The sequence below is a fragment of the Phyllobates terribilis genome, unplaced genomic scaffold (genome assembly GCF_046119375.1).
Source record: "Phyllobates terribilis strain yellow unplaced genomic scaffold, ASM4611937v1 Scaffold_51__1_contigs__length_9155689, whole genome shotgun sequence".
Classification (NCBI taxonomy): Eukaryota; Metazoa; Chordata; class Amphibia; order Anura; family Dendrobatidae; genus Phyllobates; species Phyllobates terribilis.
Window position 1 is genome coordinate 6,035,922 of NW_027362811.1, and position 16,699 is coordinate 6,052,620.

The 16,699-nt window shown below is 41.6% G+C and overlaps 1 pseudogene; it reads right to left on the reverse strand.

The window, feature by feature from the left end:
- Window positions 1–716: 716 nt before the first annotated feature.
- LOC141191708 (uncharacterized) overlaps window positions 717–16,699 on the reverse strand; it is a 76,383-nt pseudogene continuing 60,400 nt past the window's right edge.

Sequence of the window (16,699 nt, forward strand, 5' to 3'; positions counted from 1 at the left end):
TATGTTGAGTTTCTCAAACAGCACTTCCTGCCATGGTTCAAGAAGAAGAACCGTGCATTCCGCAGCAAGATCATTTTCATGCATGATAATGCCCCGTCTCATGCTGCACATAACACATCTGCATATCTGGCTGCTATGGGCATAAAAGGGGACAAACTTATGGTGTGACCCCCATGCTCCCCTGACCTCAACCCCATTGAGAACCTCTGGAGCATCATCAAAAGGAGTGTCTATGATGGCGGGAGGCAGTTCACATCTAAGCAACAGCTCTGGGAGGGTATTTTGTCCTCATGCAAAACAATTAAAGCAGAAACCATCCAAAACCTGACAAATTCAATTGAGTGTTTTATTTTTTTTAAAAATATACTGTTATCATAGGCAGTTTGTACAAAAACCTTTCAATTGTACTCTAATAGTTATTTGACTGGAAAATTACAATGACTGCACTTCATATAGGTAATTTGGGAAAATCTGAGAAAATATTATTTGCATAATAATTTGGAACACAGTGTAGTCTCAAGAAGGTCTGAGACACAGAGTGAGTCTTTCAGTAGATAATCATTTAAGTTCCCACAGTTGAAGCCTTGGTGGAGTCAGGTATAGTCAGATAACAATATACAGGAGCATGATCTGACCATATAGCAGTCCCTATCAGAGATGTAAGTTGCCATGTAAGCAAGTGATGGCAATTTAATGAAAAGTCTCTATGGCAATGCATATTGAGTATAGGAGAATAATACGTATAATCCTTTAGATCTGGATGTTGTATCTTCCATACATCGACCAGTTGAAAAGACCGGAGCAGGTTTAGCAAAGCTTTTGGGTGATTTCGATTGGTGACTCCAGCCCAGGAACGCCTCTAAAGAAGGATCATAGACAAAATAAAAGTCACCTTCAATGATGATAAGGTCCTACAGAAAATGCTTTAGTTTGTTTAAGTATTGACATCATGTCTTAATTAGGTCACAATTAGGGAGACAGAAGTTTGCCAAAGTCAAAATGTTGGAATAGATGGAGATCTTAAACCCATACACCCTCTCAGTGTCAGACAGTGTTTCTACAATAGTATGCGGCAGTGATCTGTGTCGGCCTATACTCTGCACCTTAGACTTCAAAACAGCATTTGTACTGTGACACCAAGATGAATAATATCTGTTAGTAAACAGGTTACAGTATATGATCGCCTCTAAAGTGGGTCTCCTGAAGAAGGAGAAAATGAACGTGTTGTTTATTCATATGATAAAACACTTGAGCTCCTTTCTCTCGAACATTAAGTCCTCTGACATTCAATGAACGAGTTTTGAGTTGTGTTGTATATGAAAAAAAAGGAGGAGGAGAGAAAGATTAAGAGCAAAGAGGAAGTATAGATGGTAGATAGTAATGTCTACCTCTCAGTGGCCAAGAGGTATAGATTATGAATATATCGAACACCAGGAAATTACGAAACAAGCAGATCCCAATGCAAGTCCCTAACTGAGGGTTGTCTTTACAGGCGTAAGTCAAACCTTTAGTACTAGGGTTCCTACTAGGGGGAACCATAGAATATATAGCGAGCAAAGTAATACGGCCTGATATTACAGTAATATAATGTGAACTCAAATTAAATGGCGTTCTAAGATATGAACTGAGACATTCTGTATAGTGGAAGAGTGGCACCTAAAACTCTATTTAGATATATCTTATTATGTTCTGAAAGAAATAAGTAAGCATCTGCAAACTGTCTCTCTCATCAGGGAAAAGAAGATTCATTTCAGGAGCTGATATGATTGGCAGGTTCCTTTCCCGTCTGGGTGCATCACCATTAAATTCCTGATCCATTGAAAGCCTTCTGTGAGGTGCCGAAACTCTGTGGCAATGGTGGAGAAGGTGGCCAGTCAGATATATGAATTCTGGGAATGTCCAGGACATCACAGAATGGTCTCATGTCGCTTTGATCTTTCAAAGTATACAATGTACCATTTTTTTCGGACTTGCAGCTGGAATGGGTACCACAGGAGTACATCAGACCATTTTCCTAGAGAGTATCAAGTAGTGGTTTCAATACCCTTCTTTGAGCAAGTGCCATTCAGGATAGATCTGTGAGCAATTGTATGCGTTTTCCATTGAAATCACCAGGACCCAAATCCCCTGCTTTCCTCACAACGGCCTCTTTTACATTGAAAAAATGTATGTGACCGATAATGTCCCTTGGACGCTCAGGATCTGGGCCATGATTGCCTAATGTACGGTGTGCCCTGTCGATCTCCAGCTCCTTATCAATAGGGTCACCAAGGATATAATTGAACAATGTCCACAGTGTTGGCATAATCGCTTGTGCATTGATGATTTCAGGATATTATTGTGATTTTCTTGGTCATCAATGATATTAAAGAGACTGTTTATTTGCTGGCTGTGAAGATCCAGTGTTTGTTTCTGAGCATTTTGATGGCCACAACTTGTACGACATCATCCTCTTATCTCTGTACCTTGTCAGTAAGCTGTGATAGGCTAGAAGTGAGGGGACGTATTTCAGTTTTGTACGTGGTCTTCAGCCTTTGTATATATTGCTCTATCTCTTGTTTACTAGGGATAGACGGAATATGAAATACAAATCAATTATGGCTTTCCCCATATTAAAATCCCTGTGGCTGGGGGAGTATATTTCCCTGTGCAGCAAGCACTGCTCAGTATGTGGGCTTTGGTGAGAATACAGGGAGATTTGTGGAGATGTTTTCTTGTGAGGCCTACATTAAGAGAGAGGTTGGTGCAGGACTTACAGGCTTGAGCTATCTGGCATCATGAGGGTTAATACTGCTTCTTTTTCCAAGCTGAGATGAGGCAGTAATGGTTCCAGAGCAGGATGATAAGACTTTCGATAAGAAACACTGCATACCAGACATGCTGACGGAGGTGGAGGACCTCAGATTAACCTCAGATCTCTTGTCTTTCTTTCCCATATCGGACGTCCTGTTTAAGGCTGGAAATTGCTTATAATTCCCCCAGGAACACGGTCTGAAGAGAGTGCTCTCATTGCTATGTCCAGGCCATGTCTTTCCTGTTGATTTTCAATACGTACAGTACGAAGGCGGTGTTGATTGGGAGCAGGATTGTGTGATGTAATAACCTTATGTGAGCCCCAGAAACACGAGTTGTGACACCAATGGAACGGCGCCACAACGGGAGGTGCGTATGAGTGTTTTTATTTTAAAAAGGCCAAACATGAGGAATGAGAAGGAGTTGTACCAATAGAAGTGGAAAACCTCTTTAAGAAGATACAATTTTTGGTTAGAATTTAAATAGGCTTCTCCCCTGTGTGACTTCTCTGAAGTTTATTAAGAGTTGATTTCTGAGTAAAACATTTCCCACATTAAGAACATGAAAATGGCTTCTCACCTGTGTGAGTACTTTGGTGACTAAGAAGTGAGTATTTCTTCACAAAACATTTTCCACATTCTGAACAGGAAAAAGGCTTCTCCCCTGTGTGGGTTCTCTGGTGTATAACAACATCTGATTTCTGGTTAAAACATTTGCCACATTCTGAACAGGAAAAAAGCTTCTCCCCTGTGTGAATTCTCTGGTGCTTAACCAGATTTGATTTCTGGCTAAAACATTTTCCACATTCTGAACAGGAAAAAGGTTTCTCCCCTGTGTGAGTTTTCTGGTGCTTACCCAAATCTGATTTCTGTTTAAAACATTTTCCACATTCTGAACAGGAAAAAGGCTTCTCCACTGTGTGAGTTCTCTGGTGATTGACCAAATCTGAATTCTGGTTAAAACATTTCCCACACTCTGAACATGAAAAAGGCTTCTCCCCTGTGTGGGTTCTCTGGTGGCTATCAAGAATCGCTTTACGGTTAAAACATTTACCACATTCTGAACAGGAAAAAGGCTTCTCCCCTGTGTGAGTTCTCTGGTGATTGACGAAATCTGATTTCTGGTTAAAACATTTCTCACATTCAAAACAGGAAAAAGGCTTCTCCCCTGTGTGAGTTCTATGATGTCTGATAAAACTTGATTTTAATGTAAAACATTTTCCACATTCTGAACAAGAAAGTGGCTTCTCTCCTGTGTGGGTTTTCTGGTGGTTATCAAGATGCACTTTCTGGTTAAAACATTTCCCACATTCTGAGCATGAAAAAGGCTTCTCCCCTGTGTGAGTTCTCTGGTGGCTATCAAGAATCTCTTTACGGTTAAAACATTTCCCACATTCTGAACAGGAAAAAGGTTTCTCCCCTGTGTGAGTTCTCTGGTGCTTAACCAAACCTGATTTCTGGTTAAAACATTTTCCACATTCTGAACAGGAAAAAGGCTTCTCCCCTGTGTGAGTTCTCTGGTGGCTATCAAGAATTGCTTTACGGTTAAAACATTTCCCACATTCTGAACAGGAAAAAGGCTTCTCCCCTGTGTGAATTCTCTGGTGCTTAAGCAAATCTGATTTATGGTTAAAACATTTTCCACATTCTGAACAGGAAAAAGGCTTCTCCCCTGTGTGAGTTCTCTGGTGATTGACCAAATCAAATTTCTGTTTAAAACATTTCCCACATTCTGAACAGGAAAAAGGCTTCTCCCCTGTGTGAGTTCTCTGGTGCTTAAGCAAATCTGATTTCTGGTTAAAACATTTCCCACATTCTGAACAGGAAAAAGGCCTCTCCCCTGTGTGAGTTCTCTGGTGATAGACCAAATCTAATTTCTGGTTAAAACATTTCCCACATTCTGAACATGAAAAAGGCTTCTCCCCTGTGTGGGTTCTCTGGTGGCTATCAAGAATCGCTTTACGGTTAAAACATTTCCCACATTCTGAACAGGAAAAAGGCTTCTCCCCTGTGTGAGTTCTCTGGTGATTGACCAAATCTGATTTCTGGTTAAAACATTTCTCACATTCAAAACAGGAAAAAGGCTTCTCCCCTGTGTGAGTTCTCTGATGTCTGATAAAACTTGATTTCAATGTAAAACATTTTCCACATTCTGAACAAGTAAATGGCTTCTCTCCTTTGTGGGTTTTCTGGTGGTTATCAAGATGCGCTTTCTGGTTAAAACATTTCCCACATTCTGAGCATGAAAAAGGCATCTCCCCTGTGTGAGTTCTCTGATGTCTGATAAACCTTGATTTCTCTGTAAAACATTTTCCACATTCTGAACAAGAAAATGGCTTCTTCTTTGTGTGAACTCTCTGGTGATTAACAAGATTTGATTTCTGATTAAAACATTTCCCACACTTGAAACAAAAAAATCTTTTCTCCGCTGTGTGAATGTTTTGATGTATAAGAAAACTATTTCCACATTCTGAACGTGAAAATGGCTTCTTTTCATTAGGAGTAGTTCGTTTTTTAATGCTTATTTTGTGACTTTGATTTCCCTTAGTAGTCGGTAATGAATCAGAAGACAGGATCTGTTTCAAAGGATCAGTTGAAAGATCTTTGCTGTGAAGGGATGATGGTAAATCTGGAGTAATGGCATTCACTTCAATTGTATTCTGTGAGATCTCAAGATCGTCTGATTTAAAAATTGTAGATGTCAGCTGTCCGTCTGATCTCCTGGTACAGTCATCTGCCAAGAATAAAACCAATTATTATTTTTGAATAAAATATTCTTGAATTATATATTTTTTAACATTTCTACTTAAACTGTAAAATAGCAACTCATGTAAAAAATATTGAATTATTCACCAAGAAAATTACAGTTCACAGTGTAATAGAAAACTTCATAGCAAGACCCAGTGGAGTGTGATGTTCAACTGTTTGTTCATTCAGTCTCCCAAATATGGAATAAAAAGCCAAACAATGTTATATAGGCAAAAATAATACCAATAAAAATTTCTACTCATCTCACAAAAAACAAGTCCCCACTCAGGTCCATCATTTGTCAGTGGAAAAACAGAGTTTTTCACATGATTAGTGGCTCAAAGGCTCTTGAAAAGCAACATTGTTTCTAAAAACCAATCCAGCAATATCCGCTCTCCCAAAGTCAAATCTCCCCCTCTCTTCTGAGCCTTGCAGGGTGCCTTGGCATTACTATAGTGAAAAGAACCCACTTAATTTACAGTGTGTGTCTCCTGGAGCACAATCTGGGCACTATGTGTTGGGCAATAAAATGGCATATTTGTAATTTTCACTTTGAAACATCTACTGTGTGCTAATTTTCGGAAAGTGACTGTGGAGTCAAAGTAGTGACAACTTCTTAAGATTAATTCATTGAGGGTCATAATTTTCAAAATGGAGTCAATATATGGGAATTTCTACTGCTCTGATTTTCTGACATTTTGTATGGTGTGGTGTGTCCCATATCCTCTGGGACCTGCTCCTGCGACGTCTGCTTCTGTCACCAGGTGCTGTCCTATTTATTCTGCAGGCGGCGCTGGTGATTGAGAAGACGTCGGGACCAAAAGTTCTGGGCGGCACAGGCTCTGTCCAGCCACTTAGATTAGTTTGCATGGAACCAGTAGTACCATCCAGTCTGGCGGTATGGGTGTGTGTGCTGTCCAGCTGAAGTAACCTGCTCCCTACTTCTGGCAATTGGAAAGCACCGCACCCTACTAAAGCTGGAAGCATATTGCCGGAAGCTGCCAGATCCAGCCTTGTTCTCCTCTGGTTCAGGCCTCTGTGATCAGCTCCCAGCTTGTGTATTTGGTTCCTGTTGTGACCTCGGCCCGTTTACTGACTATTTTTGCGTATTCTGATTTTGTACTTTCTCTGCCCTCCTGGTTATGGCTACCGGACTATTCTTCTTCCCATATCACAGAACAGAACAGCAAGTAACACTATGGCCCAAGCCTAGGAGTATCTGCGTAAGTCCAGATCCATAAGGAAGGATTAAAGGGTAATGGGCAAAACTGTGACTATAGATAATAACACTGACTGAAATGATCAAGCTGAACAGTCTTCTTCAGTAAAAAAAACCTTTAGTCTGTAACTGTAACTACTAGGTAGTTAAAGACTCACATAGGTGAGGCAGGCCGATCCAACGCCAAATAAACTATCATACAGAATGAACATGTAAAAAAAATATAACAATAAAAATATGTGTTACATCCCCAACACCAATGTATGTATGAATGGAGAAATCCAACACTAAACCGGAGATGCACTCATTTATGGTGGACCATTGGAGCCACTAGGAGTCCTGACCATAAGAGTAGAGAAAGTATTAGTGCCCCCATTTCAGGAGAGATTGTGCAGGAATCTGAATTCTTTAGGATTGAAAACATAATGTAATTTATGACGTGGAGTGAATCCATGAAACCAGGGCTTGAGCCATGCCACCACATCTCCTGCAGGCGTGAATAGATGTATAATACAGCCATCAGCCACGCACAGCTTAGAGACATATCATGGCACAGGTGTAATGTTATTTATGTAGTTTTATCCCAATCCTGCTTGAAGTTATTCAGTTTTAAAAGAAATTAAAAAGTCAGAATAAAGGGAAACTTTGTACAGAAATTCACACTTGGCCCTCACTGCACATTTAATATTGTCGATCATAAAAGTGAAGTTTGGCCAGAAAGACTGGACCTGGTCTTGTAGGGACCATATGAGCACATTCAGCAGCACAGAAGGGAGAGAAGGTAGATTCATCTAATAAGATATCAGGGATCTAGGAAGCCAACAGCATCATTACCCTCCGCTTTCTCTTACAGGCCCATCAGAATATTTTCCTTCAAGTGATTTTCTCACTTGTCAGCACTTTCTACATACGCTGTCATTTGGCTTTGTAGTTTACAGATCTGGGAATGTAACGGTCAGCGTCTACTAATCCCAGGGGGTAGGTGGATCCCCAGGTTGCAAGTTCTCTAGAAAAGGAGTTTTCAATGCCCAAATTCATTTGAACAGTTTTGGGTGGAGAAGAATGTTGTGGTCTAGAGGTAAAATGGTGATCACTCGAATGTGATACGGCCGGACTACACCACCGATAAAGCAGCCACAGCCGGTGACTGAGAAGAATCTGTGACTTCTCTGCATTTAGTGGTTACTACTCACCTGGGTAGTCATATGTAGCAATCTCCTCTTTACACCGCTCATCACCCCTCACATATGTCTCTGTAGTATTAATATGGGTCAGATCTTCACCCTGAAACAAATATTATAAAAGTCACAGACAGATGGAGAAGTCCCATCTATGATCAGCTCTAATCCTGTCATCTCCACCGTTCTCATTACACAAGTATAAAATATATAATACTGGTGGATAAAACAAGACTGAGCACAAGACCTTCACAGCCGTCTACACATCATAGGGGACATCTCATGACAACTTCTCTCCATCTACCTGATGATCCTGAGGAACATTGGGATCTTCTTGTTTACAGTCCTGTGGAAGAAGAGGACGGGGACATCTCTCTGGTGTTGTCCTCTTACTGGATAGATCTGGAGGAAACAAATACAGGGACTGAATTCATTCTTTACATACAGATAATTATAGGCCGTGTGTATTTAGTCCTATTACCTGGTGATGTGAGGGGCTGGGGAACCTCCATCATGATGTCCTTGTACAGATATTTCTGTCCTTCTAAATACTCCCACTCCTCCATGGAGAAATAGACGGCGACATCCTGACACCTTATAGGAACCTGACACATACAATGATACCGTCATCCCCCGATCCCTCCATAGCATTACTGTATAATGTCCCAGCATTCCCAGCAGTGTCACCTCTCCAGTCAGCAGCTCAATCATCTTGTAGGTGAGTTCTAGGATCTTCTGGTCATTGATGTCCTCATGTATCAGGTGGTGAGGTGGAAGCTCCGTGATTGGGCTCAGGGGTCTTCCCCATCCCTCAGACACAGGGTCCTGACAGCATTCACTAGAGGTCTTCTTCACTACTGTGTAATCCTGGTTATGGAGAGACACATCCCATAGATAAGAATGATGTAATGTGACGTCATCAGAATCTCTCACCTCTCCAGTAAGCCGGAAGAGGATCTCTAGGGTGAGGTGCATTATCCGCTCCGCCATCTTGTCTCTATCCATATCCATCCTTGATAGGTGATTCAGAAAAATTCTCTTATATAGAAGATCTTCACTGAGAGGATCTGATATTGTAGAGACCTGAATGAGAAGATGATGAGCCGATATAACATCATAAAGAATTCTGTGTAATAATACAATTACTGGAGACAATACGGGAAATATATCAGGAGATAGAATGTGTAGATGTTGTGTTCTCTAGTTTTTATGGACTGGAACATAAGTTGAATTGCTGACTTAGACATCTCCTCCATACTTCCAATCACTGGCTAAGTTGGCCACTGCTTCAGTAAGAATCACCCAGAAACCCAAGCAGCAATGGTATTTTTATTATTTTACAACATTCTGCTTTTGTCCCTGACGTACTAATAAAATCTATATATTTTAGGCCCCAGACAACAAGCAGTTTCTTCCTCGGAGTCTGCAGCTGAATACGTTTCTTATAGACTCATCTTCCATAACGCTAATTCTCGTCATATACATTACACATGACATGAGAAATAACAACTTCATGATGAGGACGACATCTTCATCTTCTAATACGGCTCTAGAAACAAATTTGGCCAGAGTCCATCACTGACTACATCATCACCGACCGTCTGTATGAATGTTTCCCGTCTTTCCCAGGTTGTAATCTTTTATCACGTTAGATCTCATTTATAAGAGCGTGTGTGTAAGAACAAGACAGTTATTTGATGCTAATGTCTCCATGTACAGTGGTTTTTTCCTGGATATTATGTTTCCTTTAGCATTTTCCTGTAGGCTTCCATATATCACATGAAAAACACCAAAAAAAGAAAACCAAGTGTTAAAACATAAAATAAAATTGGGGATGGCGGCACTGTGGGAACATTATACTGTATGTGGGGAGATGGTGGGACTGTGACAACATTATACTGTATGTGGGAAGATTGCAGAACTGTGAGAACATTATACTGTATGTGGGGGGATGGCGGTACTGTGGGAACATTATACTGTATGTGGGGGGATGGCGGTACTGTGAAAACATTATACAGTATGTGGGAAGATGGCGGTACTGTGAGAACATTATACAGTGTGGGGAAATAGAGTCACTATGAAAGCATTATAGTGAGAGGCTTAATGACGGCAGTGGCTCCTGCGACCGACCCCTACTTCAGCTGGATGTGTGTTCTTGGACTGACATTCAGCTGAAGTGCCACAATACACGCTGCTGACCAATCAGAGGCCAGCAGCTGACATCGGCATGTACGTCATTAGGGACGCATGGAAGTAACATCATGCTCTCCTGTCGCTTGCAGCTGAAGTCAGCGGCAGCTCCAGAAAAAAGACACCGAGCTGCGAGGGAGCAGAGGGAAGGTGAGTACAATGTTTTGTTTTCTTTAAATCAGCGAGTACACGGTGCCCTTGGCCATACTACTACATGTAAGAGTGTGGGCTGTGCATTATACTACATGTACGGACTATGGGCTGTGCATTATACTACATGTAAGAGTGTGGGCTGTGCATTATACTACATGTATGAGTATGGGCTGTGCATTATACTACATGGATGACTGTGGGCTGTGCATTATACAATATGTACGGACTATGGGCTGTGCATTATACTGCATGTACGAACCATGGGCTGTGTATTATGCTACTTGTACGGACCATGGGCTGTGCATTATGCTACATTTATGGACTATGGGCTGTGCATTATACTACATGTACGGACTATGGGCTGTGCATTATACTGCATGTATGGACTATGGGCTGTGAATTATACAACCCCTGGCAAAAATTATGGAATCACCGGGCTCGGAGGATGTTCATTCAGTTGTTTAGATTTGTGCCATGTCTGTGATCAGCTTTTTTTCAACAACATTAAAGTCATTTCAAATGGCAACTCTATGGCTTTAAGAAACACTAAAAGAAATCAAGAAAAAAAATGTTGTACTCAGTAAGGGTAATTTTTTTCCAACCAAGCAGAGGGAAAAAATTATGGAATCACTCTGTAAATTTTCATTTCCAAAACTAACACCTGCATCAAATTAGATCTGCTCGGGGCGTGGCCTGGCTATGGAGGAGTGAAGTCGCAGGGTTGTTTGCTCCCGTCCCTGGCCCAGCTCCGGGGCATGCCTACCACAGCAAATCGAGCCAAAATACTGCCAATGCCAGCAAAAAAGAAACGGAACATAACACAGATCAGTGTGAGCACCCAGCGGGCCTCTCCAACCAACATTACACGCTATCTGAGAAGCACTGCACCTGCTTCTCCTGCACAAGCGGGATCTAAGATGGCGTCGGCGGGCCCTGTACAGTGCTCCTCGGCTCCTGCATCGGAGCCTCTGAGCCCACGTGGTAAACGCTCCCCCACATCAAGATCAACAGACCGGGCGATACCTTCGTCGGCGGAGGACTCTCAGGCGTGGGAGAACACGGGAGGCCTCACCGTCGCAGCTACGGAGGACTTCCCCCAATCCAAGATGGCGGACCCTGGTTTCGCGCCTCCGGGATTCAGGTGCGTGGTGGGGGATAGCTCCGTGCTCCAACCCCAGGACACTTCAGACTCGGCAGAGCTTACCTCTGCTGCGGGTCCGGACTTACAGAGACCCCAATGGTCCACTGATGACCAGAGATCCCCTGAGAGAGGCTCCTTCCCCACATTATTACGCTCTCCCTCTCCTGGCTGCTCAGAGGAGAGCCAACAGGATGATTTATCTCAGCATGAGGCAGTGTGGAGAGATCTCAAAGCTCGAATACGAGCTATCCCAACCAGGGAGGCCATGGAGTCCTATATGTTCAGACTGGAGTCCTCCTACAGAGCTGAAACTGCTGTCATTAGAGGGGACATGCAAGAGTTAACAGAAAAAGTGTCTGCTGCTGAGTCACACACAGCATCCATCGCCCAACAAGTTAAATCCCATGAACAAACTTTGTCCTCCCACTCATACCAACTGGAATACCTAACAGATTTGATAGACGATATTGAGAACAGAGAAAGGCGCAATAATATTAGGATTAGAGGACTTCCAGAGACAATTGAACACCATAAATTGGATGAGACACTACGCCATTTGTTCAACTCTATTCTGGGTTGGCCCTTAGAGAGTGAGTTGGAGTTAGACAGGGCCCATAGATCCCTGGGTCCCAGACCCTCTGACATGTCAAAACATCGAGATGTGATTTGCCGGGTTCATAAATACAAAATCAAAGAAAGCATCTTAATAAAGGCCAGAAAAATGAATTCTATTCTATATCAAGATCATCCTGTACAACTCATGTCTGATCTATCACGTCACACACTTCAAAAGAGGAGGACTTTAAGACCTCTATTAGAGGTTTTGAGACAGCAGAACATATTATATTCTTGGGGTTTCCCTTTCCGCCTACAAGTCCGCTATTCTGGGGTTTTACATGTGGTACGCTGCCCTGGAGACATCCCGGCTTTTGTTAAGGGCTTGGGGATCCCCCACGTATCTATATCATCAGAGGATTGGCCAAGTCTCCCAGGAGGCCCCAAGTCGGATCTCAATCCTCAATCACAAAAAGTGACAAGAAACAAAGCCAGAGAAGAATCTAGAAGAGAGATCAATAGGAAACACGTTCCGCATCCCCCAGATTGAAAAGTCTCTCACAAAAAGGACCTGTGGTCAATTCTCTAGCCCTCAGTGCTAGTCAAGCTGGTGAAAGACATTAGAATGTTATGTTCCTCTAAAATGTTGGTGAAAGACATTAGAATGTTATGTTCCTCTAAAATGTTCTCAACGTAGAATATAGTTGATATTTTGAATACCTCACGTATGTGACTGGTTATCAGTGACAAAACTGATTGTACTATGTCAATAGTATTCAGTTCTTGGGAGGTACAGATATTATCTCATAAGGTTATGTGATATATTGATTTGAGATTTAATATAGTGATAAGCAGATGTTAATCTATGACAGTTTTTGGCTGCCTTTATATCAAAGTTTTAGTACAAAAGGTTTGACCTGTTGTTTGGGCTTGGGGGGGACGGCTCCTCGGTAGAAAGCCCATTCTCTCAAGGGGTTTACACACTGCTGGCAGGTGTAAAATAGACTCATCTCCCCTCATCAGATTGTTTTCTTTATTCTAATTTTATTTTTGTTCCCCTTTTGCTTTCTCGTCCCTTTCCCCCACCCCTTTTTTTTTTTTCTCTCTACATATTTTGTACCTTTTTTCTTAATTTTCGTCTCCTATCTCACCCCACCCCCTTCCTCACCCTTGGTAATCATGTCATCTTTTAAAGTAGGTTCATTGAATGTAAGAGGCTTTAATGTCCCACAGAAACGTTCTCAAATTTTATACTCTATGCACAAACAAAAAGTTCAGGTTCTTATGTTACAAGAGACGCATTTTAAAATGGGGCATGTGCCTGTTCTTGGTGATAGGTATTACTCTCGATGGTTTCACAGCACTAATATGGATTCACGCTCTAAGGGTGTATCCATAGCCATACACAAATCGTTGGCTTACACTTTCATGGATTCTCTCATTGATGATCAAGGCAGATATGTGTTTTTAAAACTTAAAATAGCGGAATCAATATATACAATAGCAAATTGGTACCTCCCTAACAAAGATCAGATCCCCACGTGTAGGTCCTTTTTAACATTCCTCTCTGAATTTGCAGAAGGTATTCTGATTGCAGGTGGAGACTTTAACTTCACATGGAATCCCGCGCTAGATTCATCCTCAGGAAGGGGTGTTGTCCCTTCGAGAAGGCTCCGATCACTGAAGCGGGCCATCCACGCCCTCAGATTGACAGACGTTTGGCGAATCTTAAATCCTCAGGGTAAGGATTACACATATTTTTCTCCTGCGCATGGTTCATATAGTCGCATTGATTTCTTCCTGTTGAGTCATCACGCTCTTTCTTTAAACCCATCTGCCACAATAGGCGACATGTTGTGGTCTGATCATGCTCCAATTTTTCTATCCCTATCTATTCCTTCCTCTGTCCGACGCTCGTGGACATGGAAAATGAATGATCACCTTCTCAAGGATAGTATCTGCATGACAGAATTAAAAGATTCTATTGATTCTTTTATGCAAATTCACAAAACAGATCAGACCTCAACTCCTCTGCAATGGGAAACTCTAAAATGTGTCATGAGAGGCGTGTTGATTAAACATGGTTCAAGACTCAAAAAAGAAAGAACACAGAGGGTGAATGACCTGTTGAGACAGATACACATATTGGAGATATCGCACAAACATACATTGTCACCTAATACACTTGCAGAACTATCAAAAAAAAGGAATGATCCTAAGATCTTGCTTGAGCAAAAATATATAAGACACAGGGAGCAAACTAAAAGTTTTTTTTATGAATCGTCGGATAAATGTGGACGGGCACTCTCAAGATTGCTTCATCCTCGTTCTGCGGCAACATACGTTCCATATATCAAGAAACAGAATGGGTAGGATGCCCATAACCCTACAGAAATTATCGAGATATTTCGCTCATACTATGAGAAGTTATATAAAGGGCAATATTCTGATCTCTCTCCCTGTGACCTAACTGCCCGAATTAAAGAGTATATACAGGATACTTCTTTACCATCTTTAGATAGCCAGGTCTCTGGGGAACTGGAAAAAGACATCACGGAGGAGGAGGTCAATCTTGCTATTCAATCTACACCATCTGGTAAAAGTCCTGGCCCAGACGGATTTACCCCAGCATTCTATAAGTCCCTTAAAACTCAACTATCCCCTATTATGCATAAAATATTTAACTCACTAAATGATAAGACGTGTTTCGTCCCCCAATCAGTGGAAGCTCATATTAGTATCCTTCCTAAACAGGGTAAAGATCTTACAAATACGGCTAATTATAGACCCATATCATTAATAAACGTAGACATTAAAATACTCTCCAAAATTCTAGCAGAAAGACTGGCCCCATTGTTACCCTCCCTTATAAACACAGATCAAGTGGGATTTATTCAGGGCCGAGAGGCAAGAGATAACACCATTAAGACCATGTTGCTAATCTCCAAAGCTAAAAGCAACTCCGTACCTATGGGCCTTTTATCTGTTGATGCAGAGAAGGCCTTTGATAGGGTTCATTGGCAATTTATGAAGGAAGCACTAAGCCAAATAGGCATTGGACCACGATTTTTACAGTTGATTTTCTCCTTGTATTCAGGTCCTACTGCCAGAGTTAGGGTTAATGGAACCCTGTCCTCACCCTTTAAGATACAAAATGGGACTAGACAGGGGTGCCCTCTGTCCACCCTTCTGTACATGATAGTGATGGAACACCTGGCCAACGCTATAAGGAAAAATAGTAGTATTCAAGGGGTTAAAATAGGTACAAGGACTTATAAGACAGCATTATATGCAGATGATCTCCTCCTCTATGTATCTCAACCTCAGACATCTCTTCCTTCCTTAATGAAGGAGTTTGACAGATTTGGGTTCCTGAGTAATTTCAAAGTTAATTACTCAAAATTGGAGGCATTAAACGTGTCATTGCCACAGAGAGAGGTTAAACAGGTAATGGACAACTTCCCTTTTAAGTGGAAATCGGAGGCGATAAAATACTTGGGAGTGCTCGTTTCTTCTGATTTGTCAAAAATGTATGCGCTAAACTACCAGTCTCTCTTGGACCGTACATGTAAAGATTTACTAAATTACAGTAAACTGAGAATGTCCTGGTTTGGCAAAATGAATGCCATAAAAATGGATATACTTCCCCGTTTTTTATACATTTTTCAAACTGTCCCTATCTCTCCCCCATGCAGCTTTTTCAGCAGATTACGTACAGTATTAACTAGGTTTGTGTGGGGTAAAGGTAGACCTAGGATAAGTATGCAGACTTTAAACCGCCCTAAAGCAGCTGGTGGAGCTGGATTTCCGAATTTTAAAACATACTTTCAAGCCTCTGCTTTGGGTCGCCTTCTAGACTGGCACTATAATTCTTTGACAAAGCAATGGGTCACTGTTGAGCAGGAGGGAGTAGTTGTTCCTTTGAAGCACCTTCCCTGGCTCTTCGCCTCAGATGTTTCCTCAATTGGAGGTTTATCTGAATTGACTAGGGGTACAATCAAAATTTGGCATGCAATTATGAAAAAACACTTTTCCTCTAGTACAATCAGCCCTCTTATGCCATTATTCTCCAATCCCTCCTTCCCTCCTGGATATTTGAGGGATTCTTTCATGGGATGGAGAGCTAGGGAGGATGTTCGCCTTCTGCAGATATTCGAAAATGATTTCCGTCATTCAATACAATACGAGATAGGTATCCGTCTAGAAAACTCCAGTGGTTGGAATATCTACAGTTACAATCGTTTTTATCGTCTAGGGGGGCAGCACCCCTATTCCAGTGTACACCATCTTCCTTTGAGAGACTGTTTTTGCAGGAATCTCCTCCCAACCATGTAATATCCATGCTTTATAATTGTCTGATAGGGGTAAATATCTCAGGAAAGCTTAATTTTCAACATAAGTGGGAACAGGAATTGGGACATATCATACCCTCGTCAGACTGGGATAAAGGTTTCTTGTTTACACACAAAATGTCAGGTACAAATTATGCGCAGGAGAAAAATTTCAAAATTATGGCAAGATGGTATCAGTATCCTGTGAAACTCCACTCCATATTTCCGGCAACTTCAGACATGTGTTGGTGATGTGGAGTGGAAAAGGGATCTATGCTCCACATTTGGTGGGAATGTAGTCAGATCAAACCTCTGTGGGAAAAAACATTCTCCAACTATAACCTAATTACTGAAAATAGGGTTGAGAATTGCTCTGAGATAGCCCTACTTTC